The following is a 22,844-nucleotide window of genomic DNA, read 5'->3' as shown; positions in this document are numbered from 1 at the left end:
GGTCCAAACTTTTGCATCTGAATTTTGCAGTTCTGTCCTCTCTCTAGAATGTTTAATCTGCCAGGATTCTAGATTAAGAGCATCCTAAAAACCCAGGAAATATCCTACCATAGAAAACTCCACTTTTAGCTTTAATTTTATGGCCAGAGGACAAAACATACAGTTGTCTTTTTACAAAGTTAATGCTCCTTTGCATCTGAAGAGTTTACAATGGCGGAATGTCAAAGGGCCAATTTATAAATCATCACTCATTAATTCTATTTTAACAGCAAAGTCAGGACATGCAAATCAAAGCTATTTATTAAGTATCTAGAGGCAGGATTTTAAAATATATTTCTACAATTTATAAATTCATTTTAGGATATGTTAATTTCTTATTAGGATATGCAAATTTGCATTCAGGTTATGCAAATCTATTTCTGGATATGCAAATTACTTTTAGATATGTAAATTCAGTTCTTGACATAAATCATTTGAATCTCTTAACTAAATCCAGTGTTTAAAAAAATAATTTCAAAACTGTGTGGTTAAAGGTAATGACAATTTTTACAAATCAAAGGTGAGATTTATGTCATTCAAACTCCAATCTAGGTTTAGATTTATAAAACAGACATATAGAAATTAGAGGACATACATGATATTATATTTACAGAAGTCAGTCACAAAAGTGTGTGTTCTGAATATTTTATCCATTCTGTATTGGTTTTTAAAATGTAACTTCAATCTACTGAATTACCTTTTATATAGAAATTAAAGAAAACCCTGGGTTCAAACACCTCCCATCCCCTACTGTACTTTGAATCCAGGTTTGCACTTTATAACTAGACCTTAAACTGGCTGCATAGGAACCCCGGATAAAAACAACTCAGAACTTTGGAAAAGGTTAGACCTTTGGAAAAGGTCTAAACTCCTGAGATGGCTCTAGTTTTGGTAATGAACTGCTTTTCTAATGAACTCAGGTGGCATGCATACATAGTTATAAAACTGTAATACCTTTGTTTTCTGTGTATTGCACCTTTATATTTTTAATAGCTTCCTGCTTGCAAAGACAGCAGTTTGTTTGTTTTTCTCGGAGTTGCTGCTTCCTGTTACAGAGGATACATACATACTGTGCTCTCCCATGGAAACCTTATTTTTGTTCTTTCTTCAGTATTAACACCCCTATGCATTAAAAAATCATGAATTGGGTCCTCTACACTCATAAGACGGTCTTAAAGATCATAAGATTAAAAAAATACATTTTGGATTCTGGTACTCTTCTTGTTTCTGAACCTTTAGGGTACATTTTTTAAGCTTTTCTCTGCAACCATAAGGGCTAGAAACTTATTTTAAAAACAATTAAACCTGGGAGTCTCAAGTATGCACATGACCCCAAGAGTGGTCTTTAAGAAAAATATCAAATATTGCAAGTCTCTCAATAAAATTGCTAGAGTTGACAATAGTTGACCTATCCAGTCATTTTAGGATGAAAATGTATGGTTGCTTTTTGTGTATGGAAATACCATTCACAAAACCCTGGATCCAAACACTGGATCTGGAATCTAAACTTTGCACTTTGGATCCATCCTCTACTTTTCTGTTACTTCATCTTATGAGAGACATGAGCAAAAGTGCTGCCCAATCCAATTCAGCATTTATACCACAAATCAGATTCCACCAATTGTGAGTGAAACTCTGAATTTGCGAGATTATGTTAATTTGGTATTTATACAACACTCTCCAAAGCCTTCACGCCTCTTGGGCCTGCAAAATTGTTTTGGAAAACTCACAAGAGATTTCCAGTGCCTCTTGGTTCCAATCCAAGCAGAAATGTCTCAATAATCGCTTTACTCACAGTGTTCCAGCACTTCCACTCCCAGTTAGAAGCAGGAATTGCAGAGGAGCACCAACATGGACAAATAATGTAATCAAACTTTTCTGAATCTCCAGAAAGTCTTAACTAGTGTTGTTTGGAGATTTTGGTAAAACATGATTGCTTTCTCTTTTACCAGAACTGGTTCACCTAGCACGAGCTTGTGCCTTTATTCTGCAAGAGTAGCCCCGATGACATCAATTTACAGTAAATATTTTCTTCCCCCAGGGTAGAATTCTATACAGTTTTCCACCCCTATAGTATTCCCTAAGGAGCAAAACAAACCTACTCTAGAGACAAACAAGTGCTATCCACTTCCCAAGAACTGCAATTTACAACATTCAGCAAAATAAAGTCCTTTGTATAGATGAAGGATCGTTAATTCTGAGAGACTGGTGAGGAAGTAATGATTTATTCATGATCAAGAAGTAGGGTGGAGCTCCCCTGAGAAATCATCAGGCACAAATGGCAAAGAATACTTGCAAGTGGCTGATGTTGCACTCATCAAGCCTGCTAACTACAGACTAAGAACTGAGATCCTCTCTCTGAGCTAGAACCTCAGCATAACTCAGACCTGGATGCATTTATGTGATTTACACCAATTAAGAGTCTGGATCTCTAATTTTTAGCTTGGGGCTTTAGTCCTTACTCAGAAAAACTCCCATAGCTTTCAGTTATGCCATTCTTGCCAACAATTCTTTCTGTTTAGGGGGTCGCCATTAAAATGCCAGTATGTTATATTTGTTACTGTATAGAGCTATTTGACATCTCTCTTTTCCCCTGTACTTAGGATAGGAAACAGCTGTGATATCTCTGATATCACTCGCATGTCAGGTACCTCAGACTCCTGCTGGCCAACTGCAGAAGCATAGAGTTAGAACTCAGGAAAGGGAATGGCTCTGAAGATGAAGCCAAAGTAGAAGGACCACCATTCAGATTATCCGTTTGCTGTCACTCTTCCTTCTAATGCAACACAGTATCACAATCGCCTCACGTTAGCCACTTTCACATCAAATTGTGTCCGCATAAGTTACTTTAGTTTGTTGCCAAAGACACGGAAAGAGCGACAACTTCCTAATACAATAAAACTCAGGTTTGCTCTGACAGAAAAATTGGATCCCTCACTTGTGACTTTCCCATCTTATTAGCCTCCCTCCAAAGGGCTGAGCTAAAATGAATCCCGCAAATATGATCAAAACTGAATAGCGACTTTGTGTCTGGTAGAAAACAAGCTTGTTTGACAGTCACTTCACTGGTGGGCATAGAGACTCTGAAGCTTATAGTGCCTTTCAGAGTCGTTGTATATAACTTTGTGGTGATGCTACTTGTGAAAGGAATCACTGCCTGATAGTGCAGAGTTTGCCCTAGGAATAGGCTATTGGGCTGCTTTGTTCTGGAAGCCACTTTGTTCTCATATAAATTATAGTTGTTTGAAGATAAAGACCAGTACTGATCTCTCATCTTCAAGGCTCTTTTAGAGAAGCTGGGCATGGTTTCAAATAGTAAAAGTGCACAGTTTGATGAAATAGGAATCTGCTAACTGATCTGAAGAGCTATCAATGCTCAACAAGAACTCAACAAGAGAGGTTGATGTTTATTTGTGCTCAAATTGATTAAACACTATTAAAAGTTTGCTAATTTAACTTTCTGAGCAAAACCTTTGATAGACACCTAGTGAATATTTGACCTTGAAGAGCAGAATGTTTTGACTTGAGGCAGGAGTTTCAAATCAATAGCAATGTTTTTTTAAAAGCTATTGGTGTTAGGTTTTCTGGCCAACAGGGAGCAGAATATAATAAAGCAACTGCAACTCAGCAGCTAGTCATAGAGACTAATCAGAATGGGTACAGTGATGTAGCCATCTCTGGAGATGCCGGGACAAAGTCGTCATGTGCATAGCACATGCCACTCCATGGGATCTGAACACATTGTGCCAGTGGTGGACTGGGCCCTAGGATTCAGCATTGACTTGGGCCATATGTACATGAGAAATTTAAATCAAACTGGTGCAACTAAGTTTTTAATCCAATTTAGTGACCAGTGGAAACACCCGTGTGGACACTCTTATTGAAGTTTAATAGTGGCTTATTTCAATTTAGCTTAAACCAATTTCTAATCAATTTGCACTAAGCCAAAACAGGCCTGGTTTAAACTGACATAAAAGTGTCCAGTTGGGGCTTACACATTAAACAAAATACTTTTAGAGGAACAAAAGTTTCTGAAGACTAAAAAGCTGTGTTTTAACTTGGTTTAAAATACAGGTGCTGTGGGCTGCTTCTGCCCTAGAAGAAAATATCTGTCATGACTTAGATTTAAACAAAGTTTCTTGAACTCTAAATTTGAAACTGCACATTTAAAGGAAGGTGGGCGGATGGGTGTGGAGGTGGGAAAGCGAAAAGACAAAGGGAAGAGAGTAGGGGAGAGCTCTTGGGAATCTGTGCACGGAAAGCTCTCAAAGATTTTTGAAGTTGAGGAGTTATATTATGTTAATATAAGTTCTAATTGCTAGGCAATAAACAACACCCACAAGCCGAATAAATGTCAGGACCAAACTTATTTCTAAATCTGCTTTGAAACAATGTCAGTCATTGCTATTATCACAAACAGATGGAACCTTTTTTGTTAACATTAAAATAAAATAATAATAAAAAATAAGCTAGGGTTATTAGTTACCTGAGGTAATAGACCTGGGAGTGGGAGGATAAACATGTAGTTAGTTGTTACTGTTTGTGAGTCAACTATTAATAAAAAGCTAGGATTGCATTGTTGAAACAGATATATCTGTTGTATATTAATGCTGATTATGGGTGAGGTCAGGAAAATTTTGAATGGCTGGCAGTAACATTGCAAAGTAAACCTATTCAGTGCTAAGTTTTCAAAACACCACGCAAGGGATTTTTCATGCAAAGTGCCCATGCACCCGTTATGTGGGCAATACCCCGCATTTCTGCATTCAGACAAAGTGGACATTTACACATGCCTGCTTGTATGGAGAAATGGGGGGTTATGACCATACTCTGGCTGGAGGAATGTTTTGTGTAACTCACCCATTGTGAAAAACTTTGAAAATTTTGGTCCTTCAAATTCATAGAGCTATTTGAGGTAATGGTCAGTGTTGGCACCCAAACAAATGGGCATAAACTAGCCATGAACAAATTCAGGTTGTAAATTAGAAGGTTTCTAACCATTTGGGAGGTGAGGTTCTGGAACAGCCTCCCAATAGGAGTTGTGGGGGCAAACAACCGAACTACTTTTAAGAGAGAACTGCACAAATTTATGAGTGGGATTATATGATAAGGTTGCTTGTGATGGTCGGGGGCAAGGATCAGTCAGATGTTGCTATAATCTTGTCATTCAGGGCTTCAGCTTGTCACCAACAGGATCCAGGAAGGTTTTTCCCCGATGTATTCTAGGTATTTTTGTCTACTTCCTTCAAAACATCACAGGAGGGCCAGTGCTTTGAGATATCACCAAGCATTATCTCTCACACCTGCTTGACTGGCTGGTTCTTGCTCACATGCTCAGGGTCCAACTGACTATCATATCTGGGGTCGGGAATGAATTTTCCTCCAGGTTACATCGGCAGTGATCTGGGGGAGGTTTTCACTTCCTTTGCAGCGTGGGGTTCAAGTCATTTCCCAGAATCATCTGGGTATTTGTCACTTAACCTTTCTCTACCATTGCAAGGACCTAGGACATTGGTGCACCTTCTATTCTCTGCCTGTTGCGCACAATAATCTAGTCTCCTCTGGGCTGTGACACTTTGATCTCATTCTGGTTGTTGGGTTTAGTGTGCAGATACTAGACGGTGTTGGTGGCCTCTGATCTACAGGAAGTCAGCATAGCCCTGGTGGTCCCTTCTGCCTTAAACTCTATGACATATATGTCAAGAAAAAGCAAATGCCAGTGTTAACATTGGAAATAAGTAGCCATTCCAGTTTAGCTTTTCATATGAGGCTGAAAAGTTTTTACAGAGTTAAAACAGAAGAGTCAGCAAAGAATAGTCCATGTTTAAGAACATTTCTAAGCAGAGTACACAGTGTAACTTTGGGGTGCAGGAGAAGCCTCCTAATGTGTTTAAAACTCACCTTCCCTTCAAGCAGGCCACCCACACATTCCATTTCAATATACATTAGGGACCCCAAAACAGGGTGTTATAAATCACAATTAATGCAGTTAAGTAATTTGAGCAGAAATTGAGTAGAGCAATCTCACCCTCAGTGATGAGAATATGCTTCAGATTAAACCTTTCATTGCATTTGGACCATAAAAAGGAAGACATGGGAGCAGAATCCTGGTACCTAAAGAGAAAGAGAGACATTCAGCTGACATATTTTGGAAAAGGAGACAATTAAGAGCAAAGAGGTGGAGTCCACACATCTAGTGGGGGTAGGGTTACAGAGAAAAGGGTTCTGGAGGGTCTGTGCTCCTTGCCCAAAGGAATATCATAGAGGGGGTCTGAGAGTGCGTGCTAATATAGAAGGAGCCCCAGTACCACAGCACTGTGAAGTGTTGTTATAATATATACGATTTCTTTGGTTTCACAGATTGACAGCCTTCTTCTAGATGCAGTGAAACAATCTTTAAAAAAGTCCCATTTGCTTTAGAAAGCAGCATTTAGATAACAAGATGATATGAGCTTTGTGAGCATGGTAGAAACAGTAGCTGGATGGATGGATAGGTGAATCAATAATTAAAATACCTTCATTCATTGTTAACCAATGCTGGTAAAGTGTTTGAAGACTTAACACTATGCAAGTGACAAGTATAGTCATTATTGATGTATCAGGAAACTTTCCACATTCAGGAGTGAACAGCTTCCCCTGTCTTGCAACAAGTTCCCCAAAAGCATCACGCTAGACAGAACAGCTGTTGAGAGCATATGGATTAGGACATACATGGCTTACCTGATATCACACTCTTTGTTTTACAGACCACTGCTCTTCAATTAAATAACAAACGCTGTGTTAGAAGATGACAAATGCTGCCTCAGAGATTACAATTTGGTAATTAATGAGCCACTGACACCTTATGGAAAACTTTTGGAAAGTGGAAAAAGCTTTGGAAATGATGTTGCTTGTGTATAACTTCTTTTCTGTATTTTTATTTCACTTGCTCTTCATTTCTAGAGTCCCAGTGAAAACATGAGCTTTGCTTCTTTAGGGTTAGATTTTGCTGTAAGACACAGCCCTGAGCAGGGGCACTTCAGAAATTGCACTGTCCCAGAAGTAGTCCCAAAAGGTATTATACATCGGGGACACCTCTCTGAGGCATGTCTCCTCCTGTGTTCCCTAACACGGTTCAGAGCAACTGAACCTGTATTCCCTCTCTGAGGTCCAGTAATGACACCCAGTCTAGGCTCCTAGTTCCTTAACCACCACCTCTCTTGAGTGAAGACTTACGTCACTCTCCCTCCTGAATGGGGTTTTCCGAGGCTACACAGTTCCCATCTACACTGTCAGTTCCCTAGCATGCCAGGCTACCTGCACAGGCCTGAGTCTGTGCTTTGCTTTCTCCTCAGAGGCTACGCACAGTTGTAATTGCCCACAGCTATAAGTTACCACACAGCTCTTTATAATCAAGCACATTTATTCTTAAGGTGAAAGCATTACGGAGAAAACATATAAAATCAATAGAAGTTCCAATACACATGCTAAAACCTTACCAGAAGTTACCCGTCAGTCTGATTGAGCCTCAGAAGGTCAAAGTCTGTCCAACCCTTCCCAGGAAGGATTTGGACCCCACCTCCCCAGGAGAGTGGGTCGTGTCCATTTGCTGAATCAAAAAGAAGGCCCTGAGTCAGTTTAACCTTAAGCTATTTAACCAAAAGTCTTCTTTGGCGGCTGATGTCTTGAGAATCCAGTTTGAACCAATATAGGGGAGGCTCCCCACGTGGGGATACTTCTCTGGAGGTGTTACAACCTGATTTAGATGAGTAACTCATTTGTGTGTATATGTTTGCTTGCTTTAACCTGTAAATAACTCTCATATTTTTTCCTAGTTATTAAATCTTTAGATAGTTTATAACAGGATTGGCTACTGGGTTTGTCTTTGGTGTAAGATCTAGGGTACCAATTGATCTGGGGTAAGTGACTGGTTTCTTGGGACTGGAAGCAACCAGAATGTGGTGTGATTTTTGGTGTTAAAGACCATTTATCACTAAGTCCAGTTTGACTGAGTGACAAGATAGACAGGAGAATCTAAAGCAGTGGTGGGCCACCTGCGGCCCGTGGGCCACACGCAGCCAGTCAGAGTAGTCCACTGGTGGGCTGCCAGACAGTTTGTTTACATTTGCACAGCCGCCCACAGCTCCCAATGGCCACGGTTCGCTGTTCTCCCATCCAATGGCCAGCATGTCCACCACTGGTCTAGGAGGACTGTCTGTGACTCCATGGTAAGACTGTTAATACAGTGATCCAGGAGTTCACATTTGTTACTAGCTTGGTGAAATCTAACTATAGAACATACCACCAGTCTGGGGTGGCTCACGGTCGTAAGCCACTCCAGACTGTGTGATATAGGGTTACTGTGCTGGATCGTCTGGAAAGGGAGGATGCAGTGGTGGAAACTGGCTGCAACCTTCCCTTTGCTGAGCCCTAGGATGGGAAGGTTAAGGGAGCATAGAGGGCCAGGAAGACCAGGGCAGCTGAGGAATGCCTGAATCAAGACCTCCCTCCAAACAGCTTCTGTCACTACAGCTTCTAGGAAGCCTGGCCCACAAAAATAAAGATTCTCCCCTTCCTCTCACCTCTTGTCCCCAAAACCTACCAAGGAATGGGTTCAATGGTAGCACTGCCTGCTCACTATCCAGATGAATCCTCCCTGGGGATCAGAAGGCCCTGAAAGTCCAGGAAGGTGATTCACATGGATAATAAGCAGTCAGAACTAATGACGTGTTAAGAACAAAAGTGGGCTTCAGCCACCAAATTCAGATCCGGTTCCGGATTTGAAACACTCCAAAGCTTAGGAGGCAAAGCATTTAGATCTGGAGTTTTGGTTCAATCCATTATAATCTGGAACACTTGATCCCCTTGCGGGTTTAAGGTTTTGAACATCACCTGGCATTCAGATTCGGGACTTTGACTGGAATTAATCTCTAAAATGATACTACTAATAAAAATCCATTTCCATGCAAATGTCCTCACCCTGCGTAAAATGAGAGAGTACATACAGACAACATAACTGGTAGTGCATTGTTCTCAAATGCATCCGCGGTTCTTCAAAGACAAAGTTCCTAATAATCATGTAACTTAGCTCTTGTTGACCCTCAGAACACCCTTTGTTTAGTAGACATGAATAGTTATGTACTTAAAGTACTCTATTAGCATGCAGTGACACATAGCACGTAAATATATGGCCAGTCATTGTCAGGAAATTGCAGCTTTGTTTTATTGAGTATATACTCAATATATGTGCGCACTGTGCAGCTGAGTCATATCTGTCCATTGGACAAATGTATTCATAAAATATGATATAACAGATGAAGTTTGGGGCTAAGAAATGTTCAGGAAAAAGAAGGGGCGCCCAGTGGTTTGGGTAGTACCCTGGGACTGGGGACCCTGCGTTTTGATTCCCTGCTCTGCTTCCTGTGTGACCTTGGACAAGTCCCTTAAAATGGGATCCAGGAAGGGACGTAGGTGTTGCAACACAGTGTGCCACAGCACTTAGAAAAGCACAGGGACGGACATTCTGATCCGCAAAGCTGAGTTAGGTGGCTGGGTTCCCGCTTCAGTGAGATGGGCACCACAAAAGGCAGCGTGTGAGGTGGGGAGATTGCAATGATGGGGGTGAGTGCTAAGCTCTGTCCCTCTCTGAGATAGGAACCTATATCTGGGTTGCAGGGAGGCACTTAGCTCTGCTTAGCGATCCTCAAACAGTAGCCAGCCACTTGGAGTTAGGCACCTTAAGTGTTTCTTGTGGGAATGAGTTAGCCACACTGACTTGCTCCACACAAACAGCTGAAGGAGATAGTGCCACCACCTACCTTATAACTTTTAGCCCAGTGATTAGAATATTCACCTGAGCTGTGGGAAACCCAAGTCTGATTCCTCCCTCTCTGCTGAGGGGGGGGACACGATTAAACAGGGATCTCTCAGGAGAGTGCTCTAACCACTGACCTATGGGATATTCTGATGTGGGGTGCCCTCAGCGGGTCTCTCCTGTGGAAGTTGTTCCACTGTGGATAAATAATGAAAGAGTGATTGAGCCAGTGACAATGAGAATGACTCTGTAGCCCAGGGTCTGGAAGGTGGGAGACCCAGGATCCAGTCCTCCTGCTCTAATCACTCTTTCATTATTTCTCTACGGTGGAATAGCTGCAGCAGGAGAAACTGAAGCCCCATGTCAACATATCCCATAGCTAAGTGGTTCCAGCATGCTCCTGAAAGGTGGAAGAGCCCTGTTTGAATCCTTTCTCCAACTCTCACAGAGCAGGAGTTGGAAATTGAACCTAACTCTTCCACATTCCAGGTGAGTGCTCTACCCACTGGGAAAAGAGTTACAATACAGATTGTCAAGGTTCCTTCCCCACTCTGAACTCTAGGGTACAGATGTGGGGACCTGCATGAAAAACCCCCTAAGCTTATTTTTATCAGCTTAGGTTAAAACTTCCCCAAGGTACAAACTATTTTACCTTCTGCCCTTGGACTTTATTGCTGCCACCACCAAGCGTCTAACAAATATATAACAGAGAAAGAGCCTGCTTGGCAACGTCTTTCCCCCCAAAATCCTCCCAAACCCTACACCCCCTTTCCTGGGGAAGGCTTGATAAAAATCCTCACCAATCTGCATAGGTGAGCACAGACCGAAACCCTTGGATCTTAAGAACAATGAAAAAGCAATCAGGTTCTTAAAAGAAGAATTTTAATTGAAGAAAAAGTAAAAGAATCACCTCTGTAAAATCAGGATGGTAAATACCTTACAGGGTAATCAGATTCAAAACATAGAGAATCCCTCTAGGCAAAACCTTAAGTTACAAAGAGACACAAAAACAGGAATATGCATTCCATTCAGCACAACTTATTTTATCAGACATTTAAACAAAACAGAATCCAACGCATATTTAACTAGATTGCTTATTAGCCCTTCACAGGAGTTCTAACCTGCATTCCTGCCCTGGTCTGGGTGAAAACAACACACAGACAGAGAGAACCCTTTGTTCCCCCCCGCCTCCCCAGCTTTGAAAGTATCTTGTCTCCTCATTGGTCATTTTGGTCAGGTGCCAGCGAGGTTATCCTAGCTTCTTAACCCTTTACAGGTGAAAGGGTTTTTTCCTCTGGCCAGGAGGGATTTAAAGCTGGTTAGCCTTCCCTTTATATTTATGACACAGATGCTGCCACCTCTTTCAATGGCCAGATTTTGAATGGACCCGATGCAGTAGGCAGCCTCTGAGCACCCTCCAGATCAGGCCCTGTACGTGACTTTGGCATTCAGCTGCCTATCATCCCTGGTTTGTGAATCGCTCTGGAGCTTAGGCAGGAGGTAGGCATCTGGATGCCTAGAGGGAGGAAGCAGTGTGCATGCCCCGAGGCAGGAACACAGGCATCGAGGGAACTTTTATCCTGCTAACTTTGGCGCCAAGAGAATTTAGGTGCTTACTGGGATTGATGGGAGTTTTGTGGATTACAAGTGGAGCCAAAACTGGGACTTAGGCACCAATGTCTGAGATTTAGGCACCTACGTTCCTTTGTGAATCTGGGCCTTAGTCTCTCTGTGCCTCAGTTCCTCATCTGTAAAATGGGGACTTTCCTACCTTGCATGGCTGTTGTGAGGATAAGATTATGAGGTGCTCAGATACTACGGTAATGTAATGAGGGCCAGGTAAGTATCAAAGATAGCTGTGAAGGGCAGTACTTACCAGGTTTGTTTGAAATGATTTATATATTCAATTGATTGTCAATTCCTCTGATTTGAATCAGGAGTCCACTTTAAACGCTTTCATCCCACTAGAGTAAAGGGAGAGAAGCTGTAAAAATAAAATTCACCATAAAAGACGTTCACTTAATAGAGAGGCAAAAAACGCCTTTGAAAGGAAAATGTTTGAGAGGGATTGTAGAAATGCATTCCCACGTCTCCTTTAGGGTACTTAATCATCATCTGTTATGACTCCCACAGGACTTTTAAGCATCATCTAACACAAGGGCTAAACGAGAGTTTGTGAAGAAAAATGTAGGTAGTGAGAGAAAATAGACATCTTGCTGAGATCGAGACTAATGTGAGACATATCAATACATTAAAAAAAAATTTAAAAGCAATGACAGTTATATGCCTCCAGGAAAAGAAGAAGAGAAAAATACAAAGGTAACTTATTTTCAGTATTGCAAGTTGTAAGTGTGAGTAAAGGATGTTAGAGACCTGTATGGTTATTTTGTCATTTAATTTCAGTCCCATCTAAAGTTATTTCTCTCTATGTAAATGATATCCTCCAGGTTCTCTGGTTCTTTTTAGAATGACATTGCTGTATTTCTAGATATCGAACTAAAAGCTGGGAAGTAGCTATAAGTGCACCCCAACCCCTGTAGCTCCACACTACTTCAGTGCCACTGATGGCTATTTGGTGATTTACAGCCTGTAAAATAAAGTGATGGTCTTAGAACAATTCCCAGAGGACGCTGTCACCATTGTCCCCTTGATGGCAATCTCATCAGGGAGTCTAGGGACTGAATGACTATGCAGAGGTAGGGTAATTATATCTTTAATGTACTATCTTGCAGTGAGGCAGTGTCAACCTGCAGTGGGAGCTCAAAGTGGGGACGTAGGGCAGATTTTCAAAGGCACTTAAAGGTACCTAAAGATGCAGATAGGCCCTAAGTGGGAATTTCAAAAGTGCCTCAGCAGGTTTGGTGGCTAACACTCATTGAAATAATTTCCTTGCACCCTACCATCCCCACCACATATTTGCATATGCAGGGAGCTAGCCACAACCTGACCCCTGAATTATACTGTCACCTTACAGGGGGTCCCAACTAGTCAGGTCTGTAAGTATTATGTGGATAAGTCCAGGAGTCCATGTTTCTGTGCTGTCATTCTGGCACCTTTCATGATCACTAAACTCAACTTAAAAAATGATTGGAGAGAAAGGAAAAGCTTGTCTTTGCTACATCCATCAATCAGATGGCAGAGAAGTAATAAATCATCCTGCTACCCATTTTCTCTTTATGCATGTGTTACTATAGGACCTCAGCTACTCCAATCCGTACTGTACTGAGATAAACAGATGGCACAGTGTCGCATCACATCCAACTCAGGAGCCAGCAGTTCCCCAAATAGAATTCTTTTCTCTTTTTAAAGTGTTTATTAGTGTTTTCTCCTCCTCCTTCATCTGTATGGTCTCATTTGACTTTACTGCCCATAGTCACGTTGGCAGAGAATTAGATAAAATTTGCTGGAACTGAAAATACAATCTATCCTTCTTCCGCCCAACTGCCATATCATGAATTGTGATGAATGACCTTGAAGCCATCTGAGTAGAGTTATGGGTGGCCCATGGAAAGAATCATAGAAATGTAGGACTGGAAGGAACCTTGAGATCATCTAATCCAATCCCCTGCACTGAGGCAGGAATAAATATTATCTGGATCATCCCTGACAGGTGTTTGTCCAGCCTGTTCTTAAAAATCTGCACAGCCTCCCTAGGTAATTTGTTCCTGTATTTAACTACCCTTACCATTAAGAAGTTTTTCCTATTGTCTAACCTAAATCTCTCTCTTGCTACAATTTAGGCCCATTTCTTCTTGTCCTGTCCTCAGTGGATAAGGAGAACAATTTATCACCCTTCTCTTTATAACAACTTTTTATGTACATGAAAACTGCTATCATGTTTATCATGTCCCCCTCCCCCCCACCCAGTCTTCTCTTCTCCAAACCCAGTTTTTTCAGTCTTTCCTCATAGGTCATGTTTTCTAGACCTTTGATCATTTTTATTGCTCTTCTCTGGACTTTCACCAATTTATCCACATCTTTCCTGAAGTGTGGTGCCCAGAACTAGACACAATTCTCCAAATGAGGCCTTATCAGTGCTGAGTAGAATAGAAGATTGACGTCCCGTGTCTTGCTAACCACACTCCTGCTAATACAGCAGGATCCTATGGAATCAGTCTGACATCCTTGCTTTCAGTGTGGATAAAATCCATGTAACAAGGCAGCCAACAAGGAACCTGTGCTCCTGCAAGTGGGTTTGTGTGGAGAAGGATATGGTGCTGTAGATACCATCTCTACTGTTGCTCCATCTAGGCCTCTCTGAACTACATGTAAGGCTATTGTCCTCTCCTTCAAGTCCCTTCTCAGAACCCCCTTCTCTTCAAAAGAAAAGCAAGCTAGTATGTGTTAATAACTAGGGTGAGGGATGTGGGTTGAATGGCAATAGGGGGAAAGTCAATATTTACGTCATCACAAATCTGAATACGAACATATGTACATTTGCTATTATATAACAATTGTATATATCTGATTGGTCTGTCCCCTGCCCTTTCTATGCTTCCCACCTTCATGAATTGTGAGCTGTTTGTGGCAATCACAGCATCTACTTTTCTGACTCTGTTTTTGCAAGGTGCTGCAAATGAGCAGAGTCACACGCTCAGGGAGCTCCATTGCCTTCAGTGGGGAATGGATCTGCCTGCAGAGTTCTTTTCAGTTTTGGAGCCTGTGTTTGTGCCATGGCTTGCACAATCTAAGGTATTTATATGGTCCGCATCACCACAGTATCCAAGTGCCTCACAGTCTTTAATAGGTTTATCCTCACAACACCCAAATGAGAGTTAGGCAGCTAAATATCTGTGAGGATCTGGGCCTAAGTGACTTGCCTATGATCCCAGAAAACATCTGTGGTGCAACAGGGAATTAAACATGGGTCTCCTAAGTCCTAGGCTAGTGCCCTAATCACTGGCCATCATTCCTCTCAAGGAAGCCCTGCTTCTGATTGTGGCACTGGGTGTTGTTACTGTACAACTATAAAATAATACTACAATCACAGTGTTCGTAGTGGTGAATTCGAGAAGACCAATCACTGAAGTATTGTGGAGGCATATAGCTTGCCTTGGTTTAAAATACGATGAGACACTTATAGTGCTAAGAATAGCATCATCAGTCATAGTAGCTAGGGTAAAAGTATAAAGTCTATTAATGCTGACAGGCCAGGTCATAAACTAATCGCTGGCTAGGGTAAAGGAGAAATTTTCTTTCATAGGATAGTAGTCTCAAAATTATGTGCCTAATGGGAGGCTTCTGGATTCCTCTGAACATAGATAATTCCAGAGTTCAAAATACACATCATGAAGGGTAGCTTAACATCAGTGCTCATTGCCAGCTCATGTTCTTGTCTGTTCCTGTGTTAAAAAAGATCAAGACATTTTGTAAAGGGCATGAACAGCTAGCCAATCTAGAGGCAAACCAACCTCCCACCCAAGGGCACTGAACAATAAAGAATCCTATGGTGAGTCAGATTTAAGAGAGGAGGGAAGGAGATTAATGCCCTGGGGGAGTTGGAAGCACTGAGCCTGTAAAGAAAAATAAGGGGGAATGTTTTAAAATTGAGCAATTAGAAGCTTAGAGCCATATTCTGCTCTCAGTTAAACCGGGTTAAGTTAACTGGGGTGGTTCAATAGAAATTGTTTTCAGTGTAGTTGTAGCTGTGTTGGTCCCAGGATATTAGAGAGACAAAGTGGGTGAGGTAATATTTTTTATTGGACCAGCTACTGCGGGTGAAAGAGACAAGCTTTCAAGCTCACACAGAGCTTTTCTTCAGGTCTTGAAAGCTTGTCTCTTTCACCAACAGAAGTTGGTCCAATAAAAGATATTACCTCACCCAACTTTTCTCTCCACAGAAATCAGTAGAGACGCTCTAGACTGGTGGAATGGAACAGAGAGAAAGATTTGATGGTTAGTGTCTGTGCATCAAGGCTAAAGCTACCAAAGTTATCTGGCTCTATATGTAGTAAGTACTTTGAATAAATGCATTCTTTCCCACATCTCATATTAGCTTTGGGGTGATTCATCCATACTCATGTAGTTGTGTCCAGAATCTATTTTTCCTTTGTTGTGATTATTTCTCTCCCATTAGCCTTTGTTGTATGCATTAAGCAGTCGTGGTTCTAAGCTGATGATTTTTTTAAATTAAGGCTTGGCATGGAGTTTGTGTTAATTTAGTTGATGACAGGCTTTCATGTATGGATAATCTAGACCTAATAGCATAGTGATGATCACAGGTTGGAGAGTTCCAGAGATAGCCTTTTGTAGGTTTAAAGGCCTGGGGTTGGGGAGAAAGCTTTGCATTCTCCTAGTGGTACAATAACATGCTTGTTACTTTTTCAAAAAGCAGTTGCCTGCAGCTTCTGCTGCAGGGTTGTAATTACTCCCTTTCTGAAACACACTGTGAAGGGTATAGTCTGCTCAGGACAAACAGATTCACTCTAAGTCCTCATTATCCCAATTATGCGGGGTTTATCCTTACAGATACACAATAGAAAAACTATGGGAGAAAATAGCCAAACAAAATCAGATTCAAACTCTCAAAAGACTCGGCCTGCTTAATACATTTTATTTTCCTCTCCTCTTTTACAATCCCAAAGCAGTCAGAAGAGGTCAGCCTTTGGCCCTCAAATTAGATTTCCTAAAATGCCTAGTTTTTAAAAGGCCATTTTCACATCTCCACATTATTCCTAGCCTTTCTCTCACTCAGGCAAACCTTTAAATCCGGGCTTTAACTGTTAACATGTGTTGCTCATTAGCACTGCCTCCAGAATACCTATGCCCCACTTCTTTAAAAGGCCTGCAATCAAGCCTAGAGGAGGGAGTGGTATTTCACAAACACTAGTAGGGTCAAAACTCTGTTTATTATTTATCTGGGCATTACAGTCCTCTTAAAATCCTGGTCTGCAGAGGAAAAAAAGAAAGGTGGGAATCTAAAGGAGAGTAGAGAACGTTAGCTGGCTAGCTAGAAAGCAAAACTGTGTGCCACAAATATATATTTACCATTCTCACTAGTGCTGCTTCCTCATATCAAATACCCTCTTTCCCAGCAAATACTAGAGGCTTATGGGCTAGTTGCTTATGCATATGGCTAAAGAAAATTGCATTTTTTTATCTCTTAGAGGAAGGGATGTAAATAGAAAACAATTATGAAGAATTGATAACATTAGAGGGAGCACCACACAATTTCAATTCTCTGAACAAGTGTTGCATCCCACTAAGCTAATTCACAAAATCTTGCAGACTTGCTATACTGTTAGGTTGGGAATAAAAAGTAACAAGTGTGCAAGTTGCTGTTGTTTCTAGTGGCAATTCACACCCAAAAGTATAAAAACTACTCGGAGCACAGCGTGGGAGACATCCTTTGCTCACAACTGAAATAGCTGAAACCTGTTTTGTTTTTGTTTTCCCACTCTTCCCCCCCCCAAGATTAATCCAATGAAATTAAGTAAATTGGGGGTTCGAGCGAACCAAAATACATAAAGCCAGAGAAAGATTGGCTGTTCACTGTGTTCATGAAACAAAACACACATGGTATATTGGGCCGAATCTGATTTATGCTTGAGTAAATCCAAGCTCTAACTACTGATGTTAATGGAGTGGCTGAGATTCATACTAGAGTAGGTAAGAACAGAACCTGGCCCGTGTCTGATAGTTTCTCCTTAGTGTTGATCTAGTGCTCAGTGCTTGATTACCTTGGATTTCCCTAATGGGCAAGTTTGTTGTTAAATATTAGCTAATGCAGAAATCACCTTTAGACCATTCAAAAACAGAATCTGCTGGAAGGGTTATCACCTTTACACCTTCTCTAGACCTTCTCCTGCTTGCAGACACAGGTACACTTCCAGGCAGTGTCAGACTATTTTTAAGTATTAGAGGGGGGGAAGAAAAACATAAACACTGCTGTATTTTTCAGATTTCCTAATGCATTCAGATCAATACTTGTGACACATTGTGAAAAATTTAACTACATAGTCTTGAAGTTTTTGATTAGGTTTTGGGGCTGAAAGTGGGGCCTATTAACTTCAAAGAGTCTTTGAGAAATAATGGAGGTGATCTCAGTGGGCATGCTCTGAAAATGTCTATAGTTCATTGTGGTTGGAAAAACACAAACTGTATGCATGTAGAAAGAAAAGGAGTACTTGTGGCACCTTAGAGACTAACAAATTTACTCACAAAAGCTTTTGCTCAAATAAATTGGTTAGTCTCTAAGGTGCCACAAGTCCTCCTTTTCTTTTTGCAAATACAGACTAACACGGCTGCTACTCTGAAACCTGTTTGTATACATGTAGTTGCTTTAGGGTTTATTTACAAGTTCACACATATATATTGAAATTCATGTCATTTACATGGATATGAATCTGGGGTAACTCCACTGAAGTCAGAACTTGACGGTAATTTGGCCCATTATGACTTGCTTTGATACCATTAATGTAATTATTTATAACTCATTTGTATGTAGCTGGGGCCAAAGACATGTGGGAAGAGTGTGTCCATAGAAATCTTGTTCTGTGGTTAATTTCTCAAACAGCATTTTTATTCTTTTATCCTTACTGCTCTTCTCAGAACACAGATGTCAGTTCTCCACACCCTGTTTACATCTACAATAAAACCCAGGAGAAAACACTATAATGTGTCTCTCTTATCTGCATTTTGTATGCCTTTGTACACTAATAATCTCTCTCTTTTGCAAATGAAGACATCATCTGAAGAGGGGTAATTTGATAGCACAATTCTACTCCCATCCCAACCTCCCTTTTAAAGAAAATGAGTTGCACAGTAGGGTCCTAATGGTTCATTTACTTGTGTATATATATTTACAAACTCTTGCTAAACTGCAGCGGGTGGCGGTAAATTTTTGCTGTGCTTATGACATGGTCCTAACCAGCTCGATGAATTCTTCATGTAGCCTCAATGTTGAATCAAACAGTATTGACCTGCTTATGTCACAGGCATTTCAATCCTATCTAGGCCAACATATTATTTAGCATAATCAATCGTATCCAGTCGATTCCAGGCTTTGTGTAAGACCACTGCAATTGTGGTTTGAAAAGGGGACATTCCTCATGTCAACAGATGTTACATAAAGTCAATAGAAATAAAGTGAATCTCCTTTCTTAATTATCACTAAGACTTACAAAGAGGATTAATATGAAATCACTTTAAAATATTATACCAAGAGCTGATACTGTGCACATGCTGTAAGGGTGAGATGTGACCAAAAGCCATGCCTGCATGGGCTTTGATCTGGTCACATCTTAAAAAGTAAACGGAGTTTGGCTTCCTCTGTATTTGAATGGGCATCCTCCCATTCATGAAAAACTCAGAATGCTGTAGAAAGTGGTGATGATTACCCAGCAGGGTTACATGTACAATGACAAAATTTAGACCCAGAGTCTGGCACAGGTGCAACTTCTGCCAGGGGAAGCTGCCCTGTAAACTGGACTCACTGAAATGTCAAGTGGTAAAAATGACTGATTCCTATCTGCACTACAGCTTTCAACATGGTTACTAGTTGAGAAGGAAGAGTCTGATTTTTTTTCTTAATCTAGAACAGGCATCATAGCACTCACACTCATTTCTGCAAGGGTGTCTCAGCCAATACCTTGCTAAGTGTTAATGCACTGGAGGATAAGCATTGACGTGGGAGTCAGGAGAGATGGGGTCTCATTCTGGTTCTTCCACTGGCTTGCTTCATGTCCTTCAGTGAGTTACTTCACCAATCTGTGCACTGGTTTCCCCATCCATAAAACCAGAGATAACACTTCCCTACCTTCTGTAACAGACTTTGAGATCTGTACATGAAAAGTGCTAATTAAGAACTAAGTATAATTATGTATAATTAGGGTGACCAGATGTCCCATTTTTAAAGGGACGGTCCCTTTTTTGGGACTTTTTCTTATATAGGCACCTATTACCCCCAACTCCTTGTCCCGTTTTTTCTCAGTTGCTATCTGGTCACCCTATTTATAATCGTATAATGCCGGACCCTTTTGTTGTCCTTTTCTTTTTAAAGTTTGCTCAGTGTGAATTCACCTCTTTAATGCTGACACATTTCGAAATGAAACACAAAAACCAGACTCTTGTGAAGCATCAGGGTTGTTACAAAATTAGATGCTCTAAAATTGCAAACCAGCTTCTGCACTGATGCTTTCCTGGGAAATCCAAGCTATACTAAGTTCAAATGAGTCTTTGGTTTGTTTCAGAAAGCTTAAAAACCTTCGGAGAAACAACTTTCCACGTGTATTCATGGAAAAAATAAAAACTAGCTTAAAGTAGCTTTCTGGTAAAAGAAAATAACTGGGGGGAAAGCAGCCCTAGTAACAAAACAGCTGGATGGAAAACCTTAGAGAGAAATTGCACAATGGAGCATATACAGTGAATTCCCACTCTCTGAAAGTCAAGCTCTTTTTAGGTGTCTCACACTGGGCAGCCAAACATGGGGACACTAGCCTCACTTCTGATCACTTCAGCCAGACCCACCAACAGCAATTCCAGGCCCCAGGGCAGAACAATCAATGGGCCCTTCTCGCACACACAAGCTGCGCCCATGCAGACACGGTCCGCCTGACATTTGGGCAGTGCAGGGTTGGGCTCTGGGAGGGAGTTTGGGTGCGGAAGGAGGTGTAGGGTGCAGGCTCCGGGATGGAGTTTGGGTGTCGGATGCGGGCTCTAGGCTAGGGCAGGAGTTGGGTGCTGGAGGAAGCCAGGGATTCGGCGCTTACCTCGACCGGCTCCCGAAAGAGATCAGCACGCCTCTCTGGCAGTGGCTCCTAGGTGGAGGGCCCAGGGGGTCTCTGTGCGCCACTGCTGCTCCAATAGGAGCTGCAGAGTCGGCGCTTGGGGAAGGGCATCTTGCGGAGACCCCCTCCCCAGGGGCCGCAGGGATGTGCCGGCCACTTCCGGGAGCAGTGCGGAGCAAGGGCAAGCAGGAAGCCTGCCTTAGCCCCACTGTGCTGCTGGCAGCGGCAGCCAGGGGCCCCCGGGACCTTTTAAATCGCTCGCACCCCTGGGCAATTGCCCCTTTTGCCCCCCACCTCCTGTCGGTGGGCCTGATTTCAGCCCAAATCTATTGTGGAGGCTACCCCAATAATTTAGTCACCCAGTTTAGAATAAACAACTATTTCCAAGGGTGGAGTTTTTCTCTGCAGAAAAGTGAAAATTGTGTTAACTTTCTAGTTCTTTCCCCTACAGCAGATTGAAGATGACCTTACATTTTTGTGAATAACACCACCTTCAGACTTTTTGTCAATTTAAAAAACAAATCACTAGAGCGCAGGGAACAATTCACAATGAATAATTAATTTCACACATTTCAACTTGTTTTCTGCTTTAAGAATATACACATTTTATTAATAAATCTCTTCAAATATTCAGCCTGTGGATTGATCATTATTTATTATTATTTATTTCAGTCGCACTTGGAGGCCCTGGCTGAGATCAGGACCACTGTGGCAGGTATTTCTACACATACATAATACGACCCTACCATGGCCCTGAAGAGTTTGCAATCTAAATATTCCAGTAGTACAGAAGGAGGAAGTATTAGCTCAGTTTCACAGATGGAGAATTGAGGTGCAGAGAGATGGAAGCCAAGATTTTCAAAAGCACCTAGTGATTTAGGGTGCTTCAATATTTCCGTCCCCAAAGTGATCTTCTTTGAAAACCGTGATCTGAATAACTTGCCCAAGGTCACACAGGAAGTCAGTGGCAGAATCAGGAACAAAATCCAGTTCTAAGTCCCAGTCTAGTGCTTTAACCTTAAAACTAGCCTTCTTCAGAGGCAGTTGCTAATATTCTGAATTGAAACCATACTTTTTATTAACTACAAGCACTCCAGCCTGATTCCGCTCATGCTTTTGGAAACATCTAGTCCACATGAGGCATGCTCAGGGAGTTGATCAAGGTTTTGCTATCTAAGAAGTCCCCAAAATGCTTTGCCTACAGATTGGCTTCTCTCTCATTTTAATAAAACAAGGTTCCATTTCAAATCATGCTCACCCTTATTCTCCTCCGCTTAGATTTGTTCTCACATATGCCCATGTTGCTTGAAGGCACCTGTTTAGATAGATGTCCCATGTAAATAAACAAGTTCAATATCGCTTCCTTTTTTACTCAGTGACAAAATTCCCATTAATTTCTAGGGTCAAGGTAATACTAATCATGAGAAGTCAAAACCAGAACTGAAAGCCACCTTGAAATTTGGGGATATGGGATCTGAACTTCCTGTGTCAATCCATCACCTACCTCTACAATACTGAAAAGACAGTGAAAGTATTTTCAGTTTTAAGAGCAGAGTCCATATGGCCAAAACTAGTTCTCCTTTTGGTTCTTTTTGTTGGCTCAGCTGGTGAGCTGGAGCCTGAGCAGGATTGTACAACTCTGAGATATATGTTTTATCTGGGAGATGGAGATAAAAGTAATAGTAACAGACACTTTCAAGATACATAGCAATATAACATAAGAGAATAGAACATATCAGTTTCTCTCTGCCATCACAAGTTAACTCAGAAATTCTGCAGTGCAAGCGATTATTTAGTGTAATTTTTATATTCTAAATGTACACATATATTTTAAAGCCTAATCATGACACCCCAGAAAATAAACAGGAGAAAATGCACTATATACATTTCCTACAGATGCTCAGTCCCTTGGTTAGTATCCTAGAACCTCAGAGTTATGAACACCTCAGGAATGGAGGTTGTTTGTAACACTGAAATGTTCATAACTCTGAACAAAGCATTTTGGTCGTTCTTTCAAAAGTTTACAACTGAACATTGACTTAATACAGCTTTGAAACTTTACTATGCAGAAGAAAAATTCTTTTAGTATACATTTAACACAGTACTGTACTCTATTTGCTTTTTTTTGGGGGGGAGGGGGCTCTGCTGCTGCCTGATTGCATCCTCCTGGTTCCAAATGAGATGCTTGGTTGACTGCTCAGTTCGAAACTCTGGTGTTTGGGACTCTGAGGTTCTACTTTTCGTAGTGCTATCTTTTAGCGTGTTTTTTACCATAAGAGACTCTG

General features: G+C 41.3%; 1 long non-coding RNA gene across 1 annotated transcript in view; it reads right to left on the bottom strand.

Moving 5' to 3' along the window:
• The window catches only part of LOC140916499 (uncharacterized), a 99,680-nt gene extending 77,540 nt beyond the window's left edge, over positions 1–22,140 (bottom strand). The window contains exons 1-5 of the long non-coding RNA XR_012160530.1: positions 22,064–22,140; positions 21,818–21,874; positions 11,709–11,796; positions 7,518–7,627; positions 6,068–6,153 (exon numbers count right to left, since the gene is read on the bottom strand). This is a non-coding gene — a long non-coding RNA (uncharacterized LOC140916499). The remainder of the gene's footprint in view (positions 1–6,067; positions 6,154–7,517; positions 7,628–11,708; positions 11,797–21,817; positions 21,875–22,063) is intronic.
• Between the last annotated feature and the right edge of the window lie 704 nt (positions 22,141–22,844).

This window comes from Lepidochelys kempii, chromosome 8, assembly GCF_965140285.1.
Source record: "Lepidochelys kempii isolate rLepKem1 chromosome 8, rLepKem1.hap1, whole genome shotgun sequence".
Classification (NCBI taxonomy): Eukaryota; Metazoa; Chordata; order Testudines; family Cheloniidae; genus Lepidochelys; species Lepidochelys kempii.
Note: the sequence above shows the minus strand (reverse complement) of the source record. Positions and strands in the feature narration are given on the sequence as shown.